At 36.4% G+C, this 23,780-nt stretch overlaps 1 long non-coding RNA gene across 1 annotated transcript in view; it reads left to right on the top strand.

The window, feature by feature from the left end:
- The window catches only part of LOC104864333, a 76,213-nt gene that overhangs the window by 1,433 nt on the left and 51,000 nt on the right, over positions 1–23,780 (top strand). Inside the window, exon 2 of the long non-coding RNA XR_780856.1 lies at positions 4,687–4,882. This is a non-coding gene — a long non-coding RNA (uncharacterized LOC104864333). The remainder of the gene's footprint in view (positions 1–4,686; positions 4,883–23,780) is intronic.

The following is a 23,780-nucleotide window of genomic DNA, read 5'->3' on the forward strand; positions in this document are numbered from 1 at the left end:
TGTGTGTGTGTGTGTGTGTGTGTGTGTGTGTGTGTGTGTGTGTGTGTGTGTGTAAACTGAGAGGCTGTTAACATGTGAGTTTCTTTTCCCTTTTGGCACCTGGGGAAAAAAATGAAATTTCCTACTGAGACTCTAACCTCCAGTGTGATATTTGGGAGACAGGTTTAGATGAAATCATGAGGGGAGTAGCCTCACAATAGGATGGGTGCTCTTGGGAAGAGACACCAGAGAGTTTGTTTTCTTTCTTTCTCCCTGCCATGTGGAGGACACAGCGTGAAAGTGGCTACCTGAACACCAGAAAAAGAGCTCTTGAAAGGACTTGACCACCCTGGCACGGTCCTTTCAGAACTAGCCCTGGAACGATGAAGGGATGAATTTCTATCTCTGCAGTATTTTGCTGTGGCAGCCTGAGCCAACCAAGACAGGGTGTGAGGAGAGAGAGGAGTCAATGATACCTCAAGGGTTACAGGAGAGCGACCGGAAGGCCATAGTCGCCATCAGCTAAGATTGAGGAGACCAAAGGTGGAGCAAACATCAGAGGGAAAATCAGTAGTTCAGTTTGGGACATATTAAATTTGAGGTCAACATCCAAAGAGATATTGAGTAGATAGCTGTATGGAAATCTGAGCTATGAAAAGAAATTAAATCTGGGGTGTAATTCTTCGTTGTTTGTTTGTTTTGAACCATAGCGGCCAACAGCAATACACTCTCCACCCACAAAGTAGTTGCATAAACCATCTGGGTTGTGACCATGCGGGAATCAGATCGTGGGACCTCTTCAACTCAGCCAGTACAAGAATTCTGAGTGTTTATTAGAGGGTTGCGTCTTACATAAAACACCCTTCCTTACTTTTCTACAAGTCAATGGGGGTAAAAAAAATGAAGCACAGGAAATATATTTGGTTGAAAACAAGAGTTTGTGTTCCTAGCATACTAAGTAGGATGAAAGACAGCAATCTAATTTCTCACTGATAGGTGCTTTTGAGGGACAAAAATTTGCACTCATAATTGTGCTTTAGATATCTTATTTTTTGTTATATAGCAAATATATATTCTTGAAGACAATGCCTTAAGTGCTAGTTTATTACAACTAAATTAGCTTGACAAAAGCAAAACATTGCTATTATTCACAATTATGGGAATAAAACAAAGTGATTCATTTTTCCAATGGTGATTACTCTAAAGTGAACGCGCTCATTTTATCAAGTCAAAGATGGTACTGGTGTTAAATTTATTGTAGTTGTGCTAATTTTAAAGTACTTTTAGCTTCTCAGAGTAACACAAATGGATAGTGTAAAATTCTGCTTGCCAAAACATGTGATTATATCTCAAAAGCCCAGAAAGTTGGGAATTAAATAACTTTCTAAATAGTTAGAGATGTAGAATATGTTTCCAAGTAACACACAGTGTGGCAAGACACACAAACTGGTAAATAAAAGCTGGCAAAATAAAGACAGGAAACTATCACTGCTTGCTCATTATCTAACACGAGAGAATAAATTCTGAATTTAGTGACACTGAAAGGTTGCTTCCCTTAACACCACCCTAACACTTTCAAAGGTGCACCATGACGTCTTCCTATAGATGTACTCAATTTCTCAACTATGCTTTTCTAGTATTTTACTTTCTTCTTATGAACAATAAAAATAATAATAGCACTTGCTCAGGGAAGAACAGAGATTATGTTAAGGAATCTGCTTAAAAGTATTTCTCTCAAGAACAAGAATAATACTTATTTTAATTTTAATAAAAAACTTTTTTTTTTTTGGTACTGAGGATTGAACTCAGGACCTTGTGCTTGTGAGGCAGGTGGTGGAAACACTGAGCTAAATCCATGGCTATTTAATAAATATTTTTATTTGAAAATACTAATTATGATATGCAGCATAAACATATTGAATTTCTCTATTTAAATTTTTTGATGAGAATCCTGTCAATGATTCTATTGAGCGTATATAACATGTGTCTGTAAAATTTGGTTCTTAGGCACAGATATCTCAACTTGTCCTTTCAGCAATGTAAAAGATGTCTTAGGACCGATTCATTGGCTTTCAATGAATTTGCAACGTACTTTAAAATGAAGAGATATTAAAGATTTCAAAATATATAAACTGAGTTGATGTTGGTGCTAACAGGGAAACCTTTGGCTATAGTTAAATTAACAACAGCATCAGGTTGCCTACTCCCTTCCATATGGGGTCAAAAGCTTCCCCTAGAAAGGCAGTTTTTAAATGAACGTGGGGCAACATTGGCTCACATAAGTTTGTGGCATTGCCCTTCTCTTCTGTGATAAGACGGATGTAAAACCAGGGGTTTTCCCGGGAAAGATCGTTCTCGTAGCACTTAGAAAATGAACTTGCAAACCATACACACGCATACACTCCCGGGCTGACAGAGTATGTTGAGTTTTATGAGAGAGTTGTAGGCAAATCGTGTCTCAGGCCTCAGATCAAAGGTGCCACGCATTCAACAACATATTTTAATGCCAGGGCCCACAGTAGGTCTGTGCAGGAACTTGCACTGCTGACAGACTTATGGGAAATGGGGGTGGAGCATCGGACGTGTAGAGAATAGGCCTGTAATTATTCACGAAACTTCAGGAAATAAACATTCACTTTCAAGAAATTGTTTTCAGCTGCTTTAAAGCCAAGTGACAGCTAAATTACAGTTGAGGGAAGGAAAAGTTTCCATTTTCTAATTTGATGCATTTTGTTGCATCGTACTACATTATCCAGAGTGAGGGCCGCCACATCCTGTCGTGCGTCAAACCCCACAGGGAAAGCTCCAGGCAGCTGGAAGAGTTGTCTCTCCGGCATGCAGTTACCTAAGTGTCCCGGGCGAAAGTGTCTGGGGACTTGGGGCGATGCTTAGGGTTGACGTTCCTAGGATTTCCGCAAGTGCTTTTGGCTGTACATGCTGCGGCTATTCCGTCAGCACGGCCTCTACGCCGAGTAGTGAGATATTTGTGGAAACTGCACACCCCGCCTACAAACAGCCCCAGACTCATGTGCCTATGGCTGTGCCAGTAAAGGGGGACTGGAAGTTCTGAGAAAGAAAGGAGGCCTCGAGACAGCAAGTCTTAGGTGCTCACAAGTTGACCAGTAGCTGTCAGGAAAATAAATACGAGCCTGATATCTGACAGTATAAGACGTAAGAAAGGAAATTAAGTTTTTATTAAAAGAGATAACAGAAATGCTATGGGTCAGGCAGTTTCCTATCGCCTGCTGAGTCTAGTAAGGAGGATTCCCAGTTCTGTACATCACCACCTGTCAGAAATGGGCTGTGCGTGCACAGGGAGCGTTTCATAGTCTTGCCCTTGTGAAGCATATCTTTAAGATATTCTAACCAATTAGATATGAAAAAAATTTATAAGTCCATATACTTTGCTTAAAGTAAGGCCTTGAGATAGATTTCCTACATTTAATTCAAGAGTGTGATGAATTAGAGATATGATACGTACTCAAAAGGGAAAATATTTAACGTAACAATTTAGAACTGATTAGAAAGCGGAGCAGAGTTGCTTTGGATCGTGTAGTTATTTTTTTCAGAAACATAAGAAGAGAAGAAAGAGGAGGAGGAGGAGGAAGAGAAGGAAGAGGAAGAGAAAAGAACCCAACACTACATATTCTATTGAGAGTTGTTTCTGACTTTTGAATTCATTTTAAATGTTCTCAGGAAGAAATACAACTTAAACACGTTTAGATTGCATTTAAAGTTTTTGGGAGAACAAAGAATGACATAAACAAATTTGGTTACTGTATGTATAGTTTCTACAGAAATAAAATACTCAAAATAAAAATTGCCCAGCACAGCTGTAGACTATTTTACATACTCAACAGGAAAAATATGGCTGTAAATTATTAAAATATGAAGAAAGATGCAGATTATAAAAATGAAAGATATTTAAATCTTCCCCAACTAGGCCTCTTTTGAGATGATCTGTAGGTTCACACTTACATGCATCAAACACATCTCACCCCCCAAAAAATAATAAACCAGACCAATGGCAGATGCGATCAATGAAGGGTAACAGTACAAAAACAACGTAAACATCTACACATGTCACAAGCAGGTGAGAAACACGGAACACTACCGTGTCTGGATCTCAGTACCTTCTGGCTCTGGGCATGTTCTGGCTACTGCAAGTTTAAGAGGGAGTAGAAATCACTCAGACAATACGAGAAGCAAAATCCGGTTTTACTCCTAGAAGACTGGGCTTCAAGGGCCCTCTTAAAACCCACCACAAAATGAGGCTGTGGAAAAGAGCTGCTGACAACCAAAGAAAATAATGAGAGCATCAATTTATTAAAGGTAAAATTAATTTGAGGGACTACATTGACAGTCTTTCAAATGAGAATATTTTGGTGTTTATTCCATATTTTTGAAGTGGAAAATAAATTATAAGATGTGAAAAATAAAGCATGAACAATGTAGCCATGCAAAAAGCTTATTAGAAACCTTCGAAATAAAAAAGTTAACTTTTAAAAAGAGCTCAATAAATTACATAAATAGGCACAGAGAGCTAGCAAGTTCTTTGAGCAGGTGAATTCACTCAAATGCACCACGGAGAGATAAATGAAATGAAGACCAATTAAGAACCAGGATTTTCACTCCTTTGTAAATTGTCTGTGCTATAGAGAAGTTGAGAACTTTATTTTCTGGAATCTTCTTTCTCTATGATTCCAGGGCAAAACTGGCCTTGTGTTCACACAGTGAGGTGGAAAGGACATGGTGTTTTCCTGAGATACCGGCAGCCAGACATAAGAACGCACATGAGATTAAAAGCAGCTGTCCAGAAAGTTCCTGAGGACAACCTGCTTCAAAACTTCAGACTGAGATTGTGAGGGGTTCTTCTGACCAGCACATGCCCAGTTCTTCTAAGGTAAGCCCAATACATTAATATAAGCTGTTACTAGAAACATTTACTATTTCTTTGCGTGTGAGCATTCAAACTTCTCTCTTCTGGTCTTGATATTGGTTTTTTTTTTGTTTTTTGTTTTTTTTTTCAGTCTCTGGTTTATACCTATGTTGATACAAAGGACAGGATTTCGATTTTTAGGGTTGCATAATATTCCACTGGGTATACATGTGTGTTTTGGGAAAAGGCTAAGTATGTATATATGACTTTTTCTTTCTGTATCCATCAATTGATGAACACCTCAATTGATGTGATTGATTCCATATCTTGGCTGTTGTGAATAGTGCTGCAGTAAACATGGGAGTGTAGTTGCTCTTTGATAGAATGATTTCATTTTTGAATGGTACCAAGTAGTGGGGTTGCTGGGCCATGTGTTAAATCTATTTCCAGGTTGCAAAGAACCTCTAGACTGTTTCCATAATGGCTATCCTGAGTTACATGCCTACCAACAGTGTGTTAGTTCCCCTTTCTTAGCATCCTCATCAGTGTTTTTTTTTTTTTTCTTTTTAATATCAGTCTTTCTAACTAGGGACAGATAGCTCATTTTGGTTTTGATTTGTATTTCCCTGATCATAATATTGAATATTTTTTTCATATATTTTGACCTTTTGTATGTCTTCTTTTGAGAAATGTCTACTTAGGTTATTTGCCCATTTTAAAGTCAAATTGTTGGATTATTTTGCTGTAAAGTATTTTTCTAGTTCCTCATATGTTCTTTATAGAAAGCCCTTACTGGAGGCTGGGGAGTTAGCTCAGTGGTTCCATCGCCTGCCTCGCAAGCTCAAGGACCCAAGTTCGATCCCCGGAACTAGGAAAAAAAAAAGAAAAAGAAAACACTTATTGGAAGAGTAGCTTGCAGATATTTTCTTCCTTTCTATGGGCTATGCCTTCAATTGTTTCCTTTGCTTTGTAGAAACTTCTTAGTTTAATATTGTCTCATTTGTCTATTTTTGCTTTTTGCCTGTGGTTTTGGGGTCTTACCTAAAACACCATCATCTATACTTATACATTGAAATGTTTTCTCTAGTAATTTTATAGTTCCAGGTCTTATATTTAGGATATCAATAAATTTTGAGTTATTTTTTTGTATGTGTTAAGAGATATGGGCCTGGTTTCATTCTTTTGCATATGGGTGTCCATTTATCTCAGTGCCTGCTGGGTAAGGAAGAGCTTATCTTTACTCTCATGTATATTTTTGGATTTAAGTTCAGTTGGATGTATATGTGTGCATTTACTTTTTGTTGTTGTTGTTTTCTATAACATTATGTTGGTCTCTTTCTATTCCAGTACCATGTGGGTACTTAGCTTTGTATAGCTACTTAATTTTGTTTTTTTTCCCCATTGAGTTTATTGGTACATTTTAAGTATACAGTACAGTTACATTTATCATTAGGACCTTGTACCTTAACATGACAGATCTTGGTTCTCATTTTTTGCCCATACCCCTGCCCTCCCTTCACCCCCTCCATTCTGTAGTTTGTTTTGAATTCAAGTATTGTTATGTCTTTGGTTTTGTTCTTTTTGCTAGATTGATTTGATTGTTTGAGGTCCTTTGTTGTTCTGTATGAATTTTAGAATCATTTTTTATTTCTGTAAAGAATGCCATTAGTATTTTAATGGTAGTTTCACTGAACCACCATTGTAGATTGCTTTGGGTAAGATGGGAATTTTAACAATATTAATTTATTCAGTCTGTGAACATAGATATCTTTCCATATTTTTGATGTCCTCTTCAATTTCTTTCATCAATGCTTTATAATTTTCATTGTAGATACATTCACTGAATTGTTTAAATTTATTCTTAGGCATTTATTTCTGTAGCCATTATGAATGTGATTGTTTTCTTGATTTGTTCTTCAGCAAGTTTGTTATTAGTGATCAAAAAAGCTACCCATTTTTGTATGTTGATTTTCTATTTTGAACTTTACCATATTTGTTTATCATTTCTAACATTTTTGTGAATTCTTTAGGTTTTTTTAATGTATAAAATCATTTTACCTACTGAGAATTGGACTTCCCCTTTTTCTATTTGGGTGTCTTTTATTTATTTCCCTAACCTGATAGGTCTGACCAAGATGTCCAATACTATGTTGAATAAGGGTGGTAAAAGTGGATATTCTGGTCTTGATCTTGATCTTGAAAGAACAAGGATTTTTTGGCGGGGTACTGGGGATTGAACTCAGGTCCTTACACTTTCGAGGCAGGTGCCAGAACTACTGAGCTAAATCCCCAGCCCAAAGAACAGGATTTTAACTTGTCCTCATTCAGCTGATATTGGCTATTGGTTGGCACTGATAGTCAGTCATTAAGAAATATTCTATCTACCCTTGTTTTATGGGGGTTTATCATGAAGGAATGTTGAATTTTATCGTATGCTTTTTCTGCATCTATTGAGATGATTGGATACATTTTTTTCTGTCCTATTGATGCAATGCATTATGATTATCAACTTGTCTATCGTGAATCATCCTTGAATCTTTGGAATAAATTCCTTGAAGGTGATATATATGTACAATTTTTGATGTAATGTTGGATTCAGTTTGTTTATATTTGACTGAGAATTTTTCCATCAATGTTCATCAGTTATATTGGCTTGATGTTTCCGTTTTGGGGATTTTGTCCATATTTGCTTTGTGTATTAGTGTAATGATGGCTCATAGGATAAATTCAGAATGGTTCCTTTCTAATAATTTTAAGAATGGTTTAAAAATTATGTTAGTTCTTCTAAAAATGTTTCGCAAAATTTATCACAAAGCCATCTATTCCTGGGCTTTTCTGTGTTGGGAGACTCTATTATCCATTCAGTCTCATTGCTCGTTATGAGTCTCTTCAGGTTTTGTGTGTCTTCCTGGTTCAGTTTTTGTAGGTTACATATGTTCAGAAATTTGTCAATTTCCTAGATTTCCCAATGTGTTGGTATATAGTTATTCATACTACTACTTAATGATCCTTTGTATTTTAGTGGTATCAATTAAAACATGTCTTCTTTCTTCTTTAGTTTTATTTGGGTCCTCACATTTTTCTTGGTTGATCTTACTAAAGTTTTGACAGTTTATAATTGTTTTTGAAAGACTATGTGTTGTTCATGTTTTGTAGTTTTTCCTTGATTGCCTTTATTTCTTCTTCTTTTTTTTTGTTACTTCTTTTTTCTACCAATTTTTTTTTCCTCATTGAGTTTATTGGTACATTTTAGGTACACAGTACAGTTACATTTATCATTGGGATTTTGTACCTTTACGTGACAGGTCTTGGTTCTCAGTTTTCCCCATACCCCTACTATTACAAAAACTTTATTTCCATTTTTTAATTTTCTCGTTTTTTTGTTTTAGTTTTAGTTTTTTTTCTAGTTCCTTGGGTTTCAGTGTTAGATTGTGATTCTGAAAACTCTCTCTCTCTCTGCCTCTCTCTCTCTCTTTCTCCTCCCCCCTCTCTCTCTCCCTCTCTCCCTCTGTCTCGTGTGTATGGTGCGTATATTCTTTTTACTTCAACTTTTGTTTTATTCCGTAGATTTTGATATGTTGTACATCAATTTTCCCTGGTTTTGAGAAATGTTTTAATTTCTTCTTTGATTTCTACATTGACCCATTGATCATTCAAGAAATATTCGTCTTCTGCTGATTCCCAGCTTTATCCAAGGTTTTCAGAGAAGATCCATAGCATTATTTCAATGCTTTTGAATTTATTGTGACTTGTTTTGCAGCCTGTGCTATGATCTCTCCTTGAAAATATTTCATACACTTATGAAAAGAATGTGTACTTTATAGTTGTTGATGAAGTGCTCTGAAAATGTCTGTTCATCCACACAGTATGCAGTATAGTCTAAATCTGATGTTTCTTTTTCTTTTTTTCACATTTGCGATATAAAATAAATGCATTCATTATAGGTAATTAGTACTTGTACATGACACATCTGAATATGAACTCTGATGTTTCTTTGTTGATGTTTTTGTCTGGATAATCTGTTTATTGATGAAAGTGGGGTGTTGAATGCTCCACCTACTACTGTAATGGACTCTTATCTCTCACTTTGATCGGATAACTTTGCTTTGCACAATTGGGTGATTCATCGTTGAGTGCACATATTATCATTGTTTTTTTTTCTCTTGTTGAATTGACCTCTATATCATTACATATTGACGTTTTTGTCCCTATAGTTTTTGATTTACACTCTATCTAATATAAGCATGCAGTTCCTGTTTGTGTTTGGTTTCCATTTGCTTGAAATATTTTTTTTAATCCTTCACTTTCAGTCTTTGAGTGTCTTTGCCAGTGAAATGAATCTCATAAGCAGCATATTATTGAGAGTGTTTTAATCCATTCATCCAATCAAAATCTTTTAATTTGGGCAGTTAGTCCATTTGTATTCAAGGTTATTAACTAATAAATAAAGATACATTCATCACTTGCTATTTTTTCACTATGTTGTATGTATTTTATTCCTTTCTTTTTGTCTTGTTTATCTTTGTGGTTTGGTGGTTTTCTGGATTGATAGGGTTTGATTCTTTTTCTTTCTCTTGTGACCACTCTACTTGCGACTTTTTTCCTTATTCATATTTTCATGATGGTGATTCACATCCTGTATCATTCATTGTAGAAGTCCAATAACTATTTCTTGTAAGGCTGGTCTGGAGCCAATGAATTTGCACAGTTTTATCTTGGAAGACTTTATTTCTCCTTCAATGCTAGAGAATACATTCTTTTTTTCTTTTTTTTTTGTAGTGGGGATTGAACTCAGGTCCTTGTGCTTGTGAGGCAGGCAGTGGAACCACTGAGCTAAATCTCTGGCCTAGTATTGTTGGTTGGAGATTTTTTTAAAGAACTTTGAATATGATCTTCCAATCTCTCTGGCCTGTAAGGAATCGGCTGTTTAATGTAGATTATTTTATATTTGACTTGATTTTTTTCTCTTGCTATTTTTGGCTTTCTCTGACTTTTACTTTTAACAGTTTGTCCTTAATATCCTTTGGAAAATATTTTTTGATAACTCTATTAGGAATCTTTTGAACGTCTTATACTTGGATTCTCATGTCTTTCCGATGATATAAAAGGTTTTTAGTTACTATTTCATTAAATAGGTTTTCTTATGCCTTTTATTTTCTCTTCTTCTGAAATATCTATAATGCTCCTATTTTTGGTTTGTGCCAATACATCTCATAGGCTTCCGTTCCTTTTTCCTCTCCTCTCCTTTCCTGAACTTGAACTTTCCTGAATTTAAAGAAAGCTGTCTCAAAGCTCAAAAATTCCTTCTTCTGTTTACTCTGCTACTGAGTCTCTCTGCTCTATTTTTTCTTCACTGAGTTTCTCAGCTCAGCATTTCTGTTTCTTCTTCTTTGTGATCACCCTCTCTTTGCTGAATTTTTCATTCAAATCATAGACTGTTTTCTGAATTTTGTTAACTTTTCTGTATGCACTCTCTTGTATGTCTCTGAATTTTCTTAAATCAATTTTAATTCTTTTTCAGAAATGTATCCATTTTCTTTTTTTTCTTTTTTTTTTTTGGAGTCTGTTGCTAGACTGTTCCTTTGGAAGCATGATGTTACTTTGATTTTTCATGCTGCTTATGCCTCTATATTGATACTGATTTTGTAGGGTGGGTTTTATACCAGAAGATTTCCTCTTAAAATGTGCCCTAAGAGTGTTGGTCCAGTAGAGTATCTGGCTCTGTTTCCAGGTGGATGCTCCAGAATGGTGTCCACAGCTTCCTCTGATGTAGTCAGTGTCCATGATACCTGCAGATGGCTCAGTAGCCTAGAATGAGAAGTCTGGGGGGTTACTGCACCCACCAGGACACAGCTATGTTACGTGAGGCAATTTCACAGCTAGCTTTAGGCACAGTGTCCCTGGCTGTGTAGCACCCATCCATTTCTACAGGTCATGTGGGCCAGGGATACTCTAATGGGCCTGTACTGGAAAAGCATGTTTGATGTGGCAGCAGTGATAGAGCACTCATCAGTGTTCAGGTGTTCAGCTGGTACGAGTGGGATCGTTCCAGCAACATGCCCGGTGGTAGGGACAGCGCGTAAACATCTCACAGTGGCTGAACTATGACAGTATACCCGAATAGGGCACTGTTCAATGTCTGAGGGCTGCAGAGTTGCTTTCACAGGGTCTCAGGAATCAATGTACTTAGAATGCACTACCCAGCTCTTTCCTGGGATTGTCAGATAGGGGGTGGGACCACCTGACTGGGCTGGTTGAGTTTCTTTGGGGAGACACAGGATCCTAGGGGGCTAGGTCTCAAGATGTCTGTGTATAGCAGAAGCCTCGGTGGCAGGGCAGGCTCATGTGGTGAGGCTTCTTTGCTAGAGCAGTGGTAGCAAACCTATAGTACATGTGTCACAGCAGACACACAGAACCTCTGTATTGACATGTGAGCCAACTGTATGAGTTGCTTTTTTAAGCTAAAACCTCAGTATTCAGGTTTAATCATAGTGTTGGCACTTGGTAATAAATAAGTGGGTTTGGGGTTGCGATGTGGGCACATGGTCTCTAAGAGTTTCACCATTACTGCTCTAGGGCAGTACAGGGGTATGGATTCCTCACTTGCATCCCAAGCTGAGATAATGGACTGAATGGTGACAGACTTCACCAATAGCAAATATTCCCAGTGTCCACTGCCTCTGTAGGAAGTTCTGAAGACTTCCTACTTATATTTCTCTTTGCCAGTGAAGTCCATCTTACATCAGAGTTGATCTCAGCTGGAGTAGCAGGGTGGTACACACTATGTGCTTAGATTCCATTGTGATTTAGATTTAAAATGACCCCCAAGTCTTATGTTTAGATGGTCCTAGCTGGAGAAGGTGAGTCACTGGGGCATGACCCGGAATGGTGAATTCTTCTCCATGTCCTCCACTTCTCTCTCTGATTCCTGGCCATCATAGAGTGAGCAGCATTCTATTATGTTCTTCCACTCTCAGTCTGACTTGGAGCCACTAACCATGGGCTGAAACTTCTCCAAATCTTGAGGCAAAACAGATCTCTCCTCCTTTGAGATGTGGGTGGTGGGAATTTTGTTTCAGAGATGAGAAAGTGACTAATAGATAAAATCGGTTCCAGAGAAATGGGATGTTGCTTTGACTATACTAGAGCTTGTGGTTCAGAAGCCTTTGGAACTGGTTTGTAGGAGGAGTTTGGAAAGATTTGAAGCTGATAGTTAGAGAAGCCTTAAAATGCTATGAGCAGGAATTGAGAGACTCTGGTTGGAGCTTAGAGGACAAGAATGATGACATGAGTGTGGATAGTAATAGCTAGGTGTGTGAGGTTTCAGTTGGGAATAAATACTCTACTGGCAATTGGAATAGTGACCATACACATTATATTCTGGTAAAGAATTTCTCTAATTTGTGCCCTTTTCTGAAGACTTTGTGTGCAGCTAAATTTAAAGATGGCAAAGTAATAGATCCAGCAGAAAAAAACAAAACAAAACTAGCAGTAGTCCAATGTTCAGGGTTTGGCAAGGGTATTACTGGTGGCCACTTTTAGCCATGTCTATGGTAAAAATCAGGAGGAAGAAAGAATTGAATGATTTGAAGAACTTGCATCTGGACAGAAAGAGAGCACTTGTCAAGTTGGGGCCATAGAGAGTAAGATTGTTGAAAATAACATTAACAGAAGTCTAGTAGTTTGTATCAGGATGATTTTTAAAAAATGTTTCAAAAGCATTTCAAGAATCAGTAAAATCCTTCCCATCACAAGCTCAAAGGCACAAAAATGTAAGTCTTTGTTTTGAAAAGAAGCCCAGGGCCCCAGCTCACTCAGGGTCACCTAGGGAAGTGTTTCCCAGAGGATAGCCATACAAACACTCAGAGGCTACTGTGGCCGTGGCGTAGTACACACGTGTAAAAACCAAATAGTTTCTCTGGTGTAGGAAACTGAAAGTGTAAATAGGATCAAAATGTATAATAGATGATGTGAAATAGAAGGAAAGGGGTAAGAAATATGAGAAATAAAGGGAAAAATGGAAACAAAGTTTTTATAAATAGGGAGGGATAGAGGGGTTGAAGGGAGGGCAGGGGAATGGGGAAAAATAAGAACCGAGATACATCATGTAAAGGCATCAGTTCCCAATGGTGAATGTCATCATATTGTACACCTAAATTGCGCCAATAAACTTAATGAATAAAAACAACACAACAGCAAAACGTGTGCATGAAACAGAGTGGTGATAGATGCATTTCCCAGTTGCATAATAAAATGTCAAGTGAATAATGCAATAACAACTCAGGTTTATCCCCCAGTGAGCCAGGTCAGTACTCCAGAAAGCTGCATCTTCAGTGGACAATTGTATAGCTCACTACACAAATCAAGAGGTAGGGAAGGTGGGATGGGTAGGGGAAGAGTAAAGAGGGAAAAGAAAAAATGTGAGATAATGAAAAGATGAAAATAAAGTGTTGGTAGATGAGGAGGGGAGGAGGGGGTGAAGGGATGGCAGAGGTAAGGGGAAAAAATGAGAACCAAGACCTGTCATGTAGAGGTACAAGATCCCAACGATGAATGTAACTGTACTGTATCCCTAAAATGTACCAATAAACTCAATTAAAACTGAAAAAAAAAGAGGTAAATAATCCTTCTAATGTAAGAGGGATTTATATTAATATGTTCTTTTCTGGATTTCTTCAGACAAAACAGAATCTTTACTATACTTACCCTGTCTCTCAGTAAAACATGTCATTCATCTCATGGGGTTGTATACATTTGCAGGTAAGCCTGCCCCACACACAATATCAATAATAACTGTGGTGTATTCTCTTTAGGCTTATTTGGTACTTCCTTCATGAGTGACTAAAAGACTAAAAAGATAGTGCTGCTGTTACCCAGCACACTTATTCTTGTTTCATGTGCAATATGCAATTTAATTCGGATTTAACTTCCCTACTCTGTAATCTGTACTTCTTTGAGAATGCCATTATAAAAGAAACAGCAAATCAGAAGGATGTATTAAGTGTATGTTTTAAATATAAGGCAAGAATTATTAGAACTACCATGTGTCAGGTCTTTGTCCTTGGTTCATCAGGCTGCAATTCATGTCAGATCATTTATTTTATTTTTATTTCAAGACTCCACTTGATACACTCAGTAGTGCAGCAGTTAGGGGAAATGATTAATAGGTCTTTTTAGATTCTGATAAATGGTTGAGAATATAAAACTGGAACAAAAGAGACAGCAGCTACAGAACATACAAGCGGTGGCCCAGAAGTAGAACTGCAATCTTCCACTTATGTCTAGGAAAAAGAATGATAATCTTGAATTAATTCTATTTTCCTGTTGTGGGCTTCTTAATTATGTCAATTTTTATTCTTAATTTACTTTTGATAATGTGATAAATCACCACTCCATTTTAAAGAGAGTATTCCTTACAAGTTTTTAAAACTGCATTTTGTGACTGCATAATTTGAAATTAATGGGTGCTCTGGTAGAGGGGGGCATAAGCTCTAATGCTGGTCGTTCCCATTGCAAACCAGAATGTGGGGCCCGTGGCTAGTCAGGTGATTATGATCTACTTTCATTCATTCAGGTGACCACTGAGCTGCTTGCAATCTGCGTCATTAATCAAGTTGCTTATTTGGTTGCTAAGGGAACTGAAAACACCAGCTCAGCTACTTTTTTCAATCTGGTGTTTTTTATATTTTCACAGCTTTATCATATTACTTAATTTCCTATTGTACTTTCATTGTTCCACTCAATTAGAAAAATAAATCAGTACATCAGTGTTACCACAGTTTTTAGCCTGAGTGATCTGGCAATCTTAACAAAAGAGATACTAAAATTTTCATAGCCAGAGATGTAACATGTCTCCAAAAAATAGATTTTGTTCTGTAGTATAGGAAATTATTAGTGTTTTCATTAAGTTTATTTCTACTTTTTATGTACACAGTACAATTACATTCACCCTTGGGATCTTGTACCCTTACATGACAGATCTTGGTTCTCATTTTTTCCCCATACTCCTGCAACCTCCCCTATTTACAAAGAGTTTGTTTCCATGTTTTTCTATTTCTCATATTTTTTTCTTTTCCCTTCTTTCCTTTCCCCTACCCTTCCCACTTCCCCTACACCTGTAGCCCCTTTCTTCCTATTTCACATTATCAATTATACCATTTGGATCTTATTTACACTTTTAGTTTTTCACACCACAGAAATTATTCAGTATTTAGACGTGTGTCCTATTTATTTCACTTAAGAGTATGGCCTCAATATGCATCCATTTTCATATGAATGAGCATAGGAAATTATAAGAGAATCATTTTTCTATTTACCAATCAAAATTATGCCCAGGCATTTCCATTTTCATCATCTACTTTATGTTTAGTGAAAATACCTAGACAAATATTAATAACCAGTATAATAAATTCTTGAAAGCATTTAATCTGTCTTCAGAGATAAAATTAAGGAGTGAGCTGAGCAATTACCAAACAGATTTCATCCACAAAGATGAAATCCTACAAATATTTGGCTAAGGCAAAACCTTATTGTCAATTAGAAAAATCTTTCTGTAATTCATTTACTCTGTTTTTTTAATATTAATAACTAACTCATATATTTAATGGATTTTAGATTGCTAAAACTTTTGAGTATGCAAAACAGAAGAACAATTTCAAGAATTTGTAGAAATGGAAATTTACCATGAATTTAATCCCCTTTCTCTAACCACTGTCTACTCACCAAAATGTCAGTTTGATGTCCTGATGTCAGATGAAGAACAAATTGTAAAATTAAAAATATGATAAGGTATGTGAAAATTACATAAAATAAAGTATTACATGGGTTTTGACACACACACTAATGGTATCTTCAGGTAATTGTAAAAAATTATATATTTTTCAAGGTAGAAAAATAAATTCACAGTTTATGTCTACAACCTTGGGAGAGATGGGCCATTACTACATCCAGTGCGCACACACACACACACACACACACACACGTGTGTGTGTGTGTGTGTGTGTGTATGTGTGTATTACCATTGTCCATGCTATTTCCCCCTCATATTCTAGTAAAACAACAGAGCTAAACTGCCATCATAAGAACAACAACAAATTATCACAGTGCATAGAGAAGAAGCAACTAACTAGCAATATATTCATTGGAGATCACTTATTTTAGTAGTAGTGTCCTCCATAGTGACATCTAGGTTCCACTTTTTTTTTTTTGTAATAAAGCAACTAAGTTCTCAGAAGAAGACAGAAGTAAGAAGTAAATAGAGGCATTCATTTTCTAAGTGGTTTTTCTTATTTCACATACATTTAGTAAACATACAATATAATAAATATTTCTAAAGTTCCAGGTATTGCATCAGTATCAATGATCATGCTATAGCCTACAAAAGGAAGAAAAAGCTAAGAGTGAGTTTCCCAAATTCCCTTTAGGAGAAAATCTTTCAATTTTGAATATTACTTTTTCAAAGGAATTAAACTAGATCATTTTGTATTATAAGCCATTGTTAGTGAAATGAAGAAAACTCCAAATCTAAGCCTAAAAATAAAAAATAAAGATACTTCTGGAAAAATTAGGATAAGAAGAAATTACAGAGAAGATAACATCTTTGATCACTTTTCTGCATTGTCTTAGAGACTGGTAAAAACAAAAATCTATTTGGAAATAAAACTGTAATGAGTTACTTTACCTAAATGAAATGCAATTTTATCTGAAAGGGCCTCCTTTTTTCTTTCAGTGTGAGGCAACAATAATTTAATTTAGAAGACTGTTAACCTCCAATGTAACAGATATATAAATCATACTAAAAGTGCTTTGGAATTTCTCATGAGCAATGAAATAGTTCCCAAGACCAATAAAGGAGCTCAGCTAAGTGACTTATCTAAAATGTACACCAGGTAGCAAAGAAGAGGATACAGGCTTAATGAAAAGTAAATACTATCCAGTTTCCTCTTTCTACATTTCAATAATTGTTACTTTACTCAGATATAGTTTCAAAGTAATTTTCTCATTTTTTACCTAATAATATTTCTTTTATTCTGTTTTTTCTCTTTCCTTTTTCAGGCAGAATTTGTATGAACTTTGAAACCATTAAAAAGAACCTAATTCCATTTAAATTTAAAATTAACTCTGTTTCTCAAATATTTGATTAAAAATTTTGCCTACTTAAGTTTACAAAATGCTATTTCTATATAAGTGTATGATACAAATTATATCATCCTAAATTAAAATTTAAAAATGCTTTAGAGCAACTATTTTCACATTTCACATAAAAAGGAAATAGATTTAAATTAAAAAACTCAGCAGATGCTTGCAAGAACACATACAACAAAGAATCATTCCCTGTGAGCCAAGGTAGTAGTCTATTTTAAAAGCTCAAAATAATTCATTTAAAAATAATGTAAAATGAAAATATTTTATACTACCAGAGTAATGAAATATTATACAACCCAGCATCTTATTAAATATTTTAACTAGTAATAACATTTGCCAAGTAAGCCAAACAACTTCTGAAAATGGTAACCCTAAGTTAACATAGCAAGAGAAAATTTGCTTTTCACAGTATTGGTAAACTACATTACTAAGCCACAGACCTTTGAAATATGCATTAGCCAGTACTATTGTCTGTTGTGAATAAGAATGTGGTATCAGAAAAGGGAGCATTATGTTATCTCAGTTGTTGATATTTCAATAGCCAAAGTGTGGTTCTTGAATTAGTTTCTTCCAGATCTGAAAATCCTTCAGATTAGCATTTATCATACCATTTGTTGGTACACTGCCAGTGTTGGGGTCTTTTCTGTTTGCAAAACTTAAGTCTGTAGAAAAATTTCAGACTCACTTTGGTGAGCATCCATTACATCTATGTTTATAAGAGAATTGTTCATTACCTCTATGTCTATAAGAGACTTGTTCATCTACTCTTGATACCTCTACAAAAGAAAGCCCAAATATGGGTCCTGAAACTACTGCCTAATATCAGTCTACTCAAAGAAAATCTTTCTATCAAATAATTTTACTACTTGTAAAGGAGTGGAGGAATCCTGGACTGCAGGCATTCCCTCATCCAGTGACCATTCTGTTGGCATTTGAAGCATGGCCCTGCAGGGGTGCCTTGTAAATTCCCTGTACTAGGCATGAAATCATGCAATCTCAGTTGGCTAATCGAGTACCAAATAAAGGCAATTCCCTTAAAAGAAAGTCCTGAGAAACTCAAAATATAAGCAAAGAGCAAAGTAAAAGACAGTAATGGGAAACAGGGTAACAGATCTTTTTGCCAACGGGAAGGAGACCGAGAGTTGGAGGAAGAGGAGGCAGGAGGTAAAAAAGGATGAAAAATAATTTTCATCAAATAACCATGTATGGCAGCCAGCTAAGCATTCCACTGAGATTTTACCACAAACTAAAAGGAGAAAAACTCCCAAAAGCAAATACAAATCTTGGTTTATTTGGAATTCTCAAAAGCATAATAGTTCTAAAGTAGCATGTTTATTTTTAGTTATAAGAGTAATAAATGTTGACTATAGACAAGTTTAAATATATTGAAACGAAGAAAGCCATGCAGAAAAACCAGTAAACATTAATATCTATTGTACAAAGCCTTTTCTACATATGTCTTTGCATGGGTATGCATTTTTATTTCTTGTATTTTGCATCCATATTGTTTTTATAAATGTGTTACAAGCTAAATAAACATCTTTACATGCAGCCAAAGGGCTGTGAGATTGTGGCCTGTATTTTATCATTTACTTCTTAAATATGACAACTGTATGCCTATTTAGCAGCCAAGAAGAAAAAAGGTGGAACTGGATATGAATAGAAATTAATTTGCCAAAAAGGGGTTGCCATTCAGGTATACCAATAAAGAGTTAACTGGTTTAAAGTATTTTTCCACAGAAAATTGGAACAGCACCAAAGGAATTTATGCTGAAATTCCTTAATTGTTGGAAATATTAGAAGATGTGCCTGTGAAGTCTATGTTTAATTAATTGTTTATTGGTACGTTTTAGGTCTACGTTAGGGTCACATTCATCGTGAGGAGTTTCTGCCTCTACACGATCCACCTTGATTCCTATTTTTTCCCATTCCCGCACCCTCCCTTCCACTCCTGTTCCCTCCTCATTGCTTGTGAAGACTATTAGCACATTTTTTGATGAAATAAAAGTTACAAGTGAATTTACACAGAATTAAGTATTCAAAACGAAGAAGTACAAACAACCAGTCGTATAAACGTTTCTATTGATACTGTATCTGGTTGTCATGATCGGAAGCAAACAATTAGCAGACTTTCAGCTCTGCTTTCCAAATACATAATGTTCGATCATTGGACTAGATAGTGCTCTGTTTGGCAAAGTGCACTTTACATCTTGAATTTCAAAAGCATCGAAGTAACCTTATGATCAAGCTCTTTTGAGAGTTCCCTCATACTGGATGGAAAAATGTGAAGTGTTATGCAAAAATGTACTTGTACAGCTATGATACCACCTCCAGCCAAACGAGAACTCTTCTATTTTGGGCAGAGTTAGGTTTTAATATTCTTTTAATTTTAGCGATCTTGCTTTTTGTAACTTGCTATGTTAATATCCTTATAAATTTACATAATCATTTTAGATTCTCTAGTACATTAAGACAGTTACAAATATAGGATAAAAAGTCCATAGGGATATTTTTCTGCATATTGTGTTTCACCTAAATAGATCAAACACTCTCCATCTTACAGAAAGGTAAAGGGAGTTTTTGTAAGGTTTTTCCACACAACAATAAAATACTGCTTATGACCTGAAGTGGGAAAACATTGCTTTCCAAAGAAAGGGAGACGAGAGGGGAATCTGGAAAAATGTGTAAGAGGGCTTGACCCATAGCACCAGAGCTGGTAGGTTGGAGAGGTAGAGAGCAGGGCCTGAAAGCAAACTGGTTGAGGAAGCTACAGTCAAGACAAATGAGGTTAGAAGTATCTTGAAGTCCAGGCTTCAGAGACACAGTCCAATGGGCTGGATAATTAATTATATTACTTGTGCCTCCTTTTCTGTCCCACAGCTCATTTTTGTTGGGGATCGAACTCATGATCCCAGGCAGGCCCAGTGCCACTGAACCAAATCCCCGGCTCTGTCTGTAGCTCTTAATAGCAAAACATTTCAGGAGGCAGGAAATTGAACTGAATTTCCTTGAACATTTAAAAGCACATAAATTATAATGTTATGTGGAAAATGAGGCAGGAGATAAACATCTCTAAAAGAATTGTGTTCATATGCATGACATAAGCATATATACTATATTTCTAGAATTCCTGTTGTAAACATATAGTGCTTTTCTAAAATAATTAAAATAAAAATTATTTTTTAAAAGTACTTCCCTGTGATTAAAATATTTGTTTGCCCAAAATAAGGCACTTTCTTCTTTTTTGGTTTGAAATTTAATGCATTTATACTTTTTGTAGATTGGGGCTCACTGCTGATCATCATTTGACAGGACAATTTTTTTCAAATGCATTAAATTATCTATTCTTGGAATTAAAATTAGAATCATCAAACAAGAATACATCTGGATTCATGTACATAAGGGCCTTCCACTAATGGAGACATTAAATGACCTCACTGAAGTCCTGAAGTTCCTCAACAATTTGTGTCAGTGTCCTCTTTAGTTATTAAAAACAAACAATGCCTTTGTTTCTTACCTGTATTTAACATATCAGATACATTGCCTTTGTATATTTTTTTCTGAGAATTAAGAAACAATTACTTAGCAAGATTTTTACTACTTGTTTACTCTGTAATAAAAAAACTATACATTTATCAAGTTTGAAATTTTCAGTGTTTTAGCTGTATTTTAATATTTGATTAGCCTTTTTGCCCTATTCCCTTATTTTTACATTTAAGATTGATAATTTCTTTAATGCACTTATCATTTTATAATCTATGTGAAACTACTCAATTTAAAATTTATAGATTTTCCAGTAATTTATTTGATATTCCTTATTCCTTTTATTTCTTTTTCCCACTTTTCAACTAGTCTACAATTGTGCTTATTCTTTGTTACAAGAGTTTCCAAACTCTGGTTACTTATTTTGTAACCAGAGTCACTGTTTTCTTCATGGGATAGTGTTTAAAAAAATAATCACCAAGACAAGGGGTCATGCAGGTTACACATATTCCTGTGACTTTCTAAAGGATTGTAATTACTCCTATGACTCACAAACTTTCCCAACAGATGTCTTGTACTTGGCTTCTATTTGAACTTCACTGATCTTTTTCCCTAGGTGGTTCTCATTTCCCATGCTGTGGTGAGGACATTTGACCTACGTATTAACATAAAGCGAGATTAAAGGAGGTAGAGCATAGAGGAAAGTTTATTCAGTGTCTGTAGAGAAACAGCGCAGTTTTTGTGGATTTTATTAGTGGAAATGATATTTGATATTTATGGTGGAAAACATCCTTAATGTATGCTAACTTTCAAAGTAAACAACTTTCAATACTGGATTTTTTTTAAACTTCTGTTTTCTCATTGGAAATAAATCCCAAAGATGACGCCAAAGGTGCTAGTTTTCCCACATTTTGCAAAGACAGCAATAAGTTCGTGTTAGTTAGGACCAGCTTTCTACCTGTGGGGCCTACTAAGAGAAGGTCCAGTACATTCACACCATCAATGTGACCACCTTCATCCTCACTCAAGTTAATATAAGAAAGGCAGGACTGTGGTTGGATTTTGAGCAACATGTTTATGGAAATAGCACTGCTTTCCTTTGTGAAACTAAGTGTGTGAGGAAGGGCTGAGGGAGAGTCACATGTAAGAGAGGAGAGATGCTGTAAAAGGGGAGGCACCTGCTCCCTGGATGAGTGATCACTGAGCCAAAGAGACCACAGGCCTATCCTGATGTTGTCATCAGAATGAAATGTGATGACAAAAATCTGAGAAAACTGTTTGAAAACCTCAGCTTGCAGCATGCTGTCATTTTAAGGAACTATTTTTCTCTTTGCTCATGCAGAAGGAAAAGGAGGGCTTGAAAGGTGAGCCATAACATTTTGGATGATTACTGAACACATAGTCTTGTCCAGGGATTTCTTAAAGTATGAACCCTATTGAGGTAACGTTGCATCAGGATTTGAAATAATTTGGTCAGGCATCTAGGAAAAAGAATGTTCCCTCCCAATTTTGAAATTCAGAAAGACACTCTAGTGGGTTCCACTGTTATCTCTGTCAGAGAATTTAGAGTGATAAAGGATAGAAACAAAGATTAAGAAACCATATGACTACTGAGCTAAGGATGCACGACCCAGAAAAGAAACTGTGGCATATACTGATTACTCTGAGGAAGGCAATGAAGGTAGCTCACTGTCCCTCTGAAGAAAGGACAGTTCAGTAGATGAGGCTAAGGGAAAAAGTATTACTCCATGAAACAGGAGGAACTCTGGATCAATCATGGCCTCCAGTGTGTGAACCAGACTGAATTAGAACAAGCCAGAGACACTGTGAATCATGTGCTGTGAACCTCTAGGCAGGTTCTCTACCTCAATCTTGTTGGACAAGGAGATTACCCAGAAAGAGTCCAAAAGGAAGATCTGCTAGAGGAAAGAGATCATGCTTCTTTTTAACCAACTCAACCCACTAAAGCTACAACCACAACTGTTCCTGGTGGGGAGTGGTATAGGTGAGATAGGTGGAAATTTAGAACAAGAAGATAAGCTTGGAAATGAGTTCAAGACTCATTTTATACAACTAAAATGATCAAGCTTTTAAAAACAACTGAGAAGCCACGTGTGGTGGCAAATTCTGTAATCTCAGCACTTGGACCCTGAGGCAGGAAGATCATGAGTTCACTGACAGCCTGAACTACACAGAGAGACCCTGTTTCAAAAATAAACACAAACAAACAAAGAGAAAAGGCAACCGAGAATATCATAAGCCAAAAATTACCTGAAAGTCAAGAACTGTGACCAAGATTTTATTTACAGAGAAGGAAAACTGTCAACATGTAACAACATATCACAACAATGCACTCGAAGCATGAGGTTGACCAGCTGACAATGTGATAAGGTAAGTTGGAAAAGGCCCTTCTCAGTCCCACTCCACAGCTGAGAAGAAAGTAGCAACCTTAAAGTGGCTATTTACTTGTCTCACCTCCAAAACAGGTTGTAATGATAATGATTTGTTTAAAAGTAAAGAATTTGCCAAAGGTGACCTGTATCAGAGGCAAGGAGAGCAAAGAGACCACCCAGCAGGTTTTGTTAAACTAGGCTGTTTTTTCATGTGGGTGTAAGTGAGCTGAGCCCCAGAAGGGAGTTAGCAATGAGCAGGGTAGAGCAAAGATTTTTAAGGGGGAACTTAGGGGGAGGTGGTTGCCAGGTGTTGGAAGTGGTCTGAAAAGCTGCTGCCTTGAGGACTCTGGGGGCAGAGACAGTGCAGCCATGCTCCTCAGAACGGGTGGCAGTGCAGGTGTTTCCTGGAACCAAGGGTGGTATAGGTATACTCAGACTTCCTGGAACTGAAGACTAAAGCATAGTGCTCTGTAAAGGCCTTTCCTGCTAGCAGGCTCTGAAACAGCCTTTCCTGCCAGGCGTAATATTGCTGTCTGTTTGTTATTATATAAAAAAAGAAAGCATTTGGGATGTGGATGCTGCTTCTCATGGCTGTTTCATGTGGGACATGCAGGCAGCACAGGCACCTTAATTGAGAAAGAATTCTTGAACGATGGGATGGTACAGGAGAGAGAGCTAACTGTAAGGTCCTGTAGAGATAATTAGGAACTACTGGGAGAAGCTATTGTGTGGCATGGCAAAAGGAATAAGAGGGCTAGAAAGACAAAAGAATGCAGGGAGGAGGAGGAGGGGAATCTAGTTATGGCTTGGTTGAGTGTAAGTATGAGAAATGATTTCATCTCTGAGGCAAAAGACAATTGATTTGAAGCTATAACAAGGTTATAACTAAAATCCACATAAGA

This window comes from Fukomys damarensis, unplaced genomic scaffold (assembly GCF_012274545.1).
Source record: "Fukomys damarensis isolate Sample0158 unplaced genomic scaffold, DMR_v1.0_HiC HiC_scaffold_3, whole genome shotgun sequence".
In the NCBI taxonomy this organism is placed as follows: domain Eukaryota; kingdom Metazoa; phylum Chordata; class Mammalia; order Rodentia; family Bathyergidae; genus Fukomys; species Fukomys damarensis.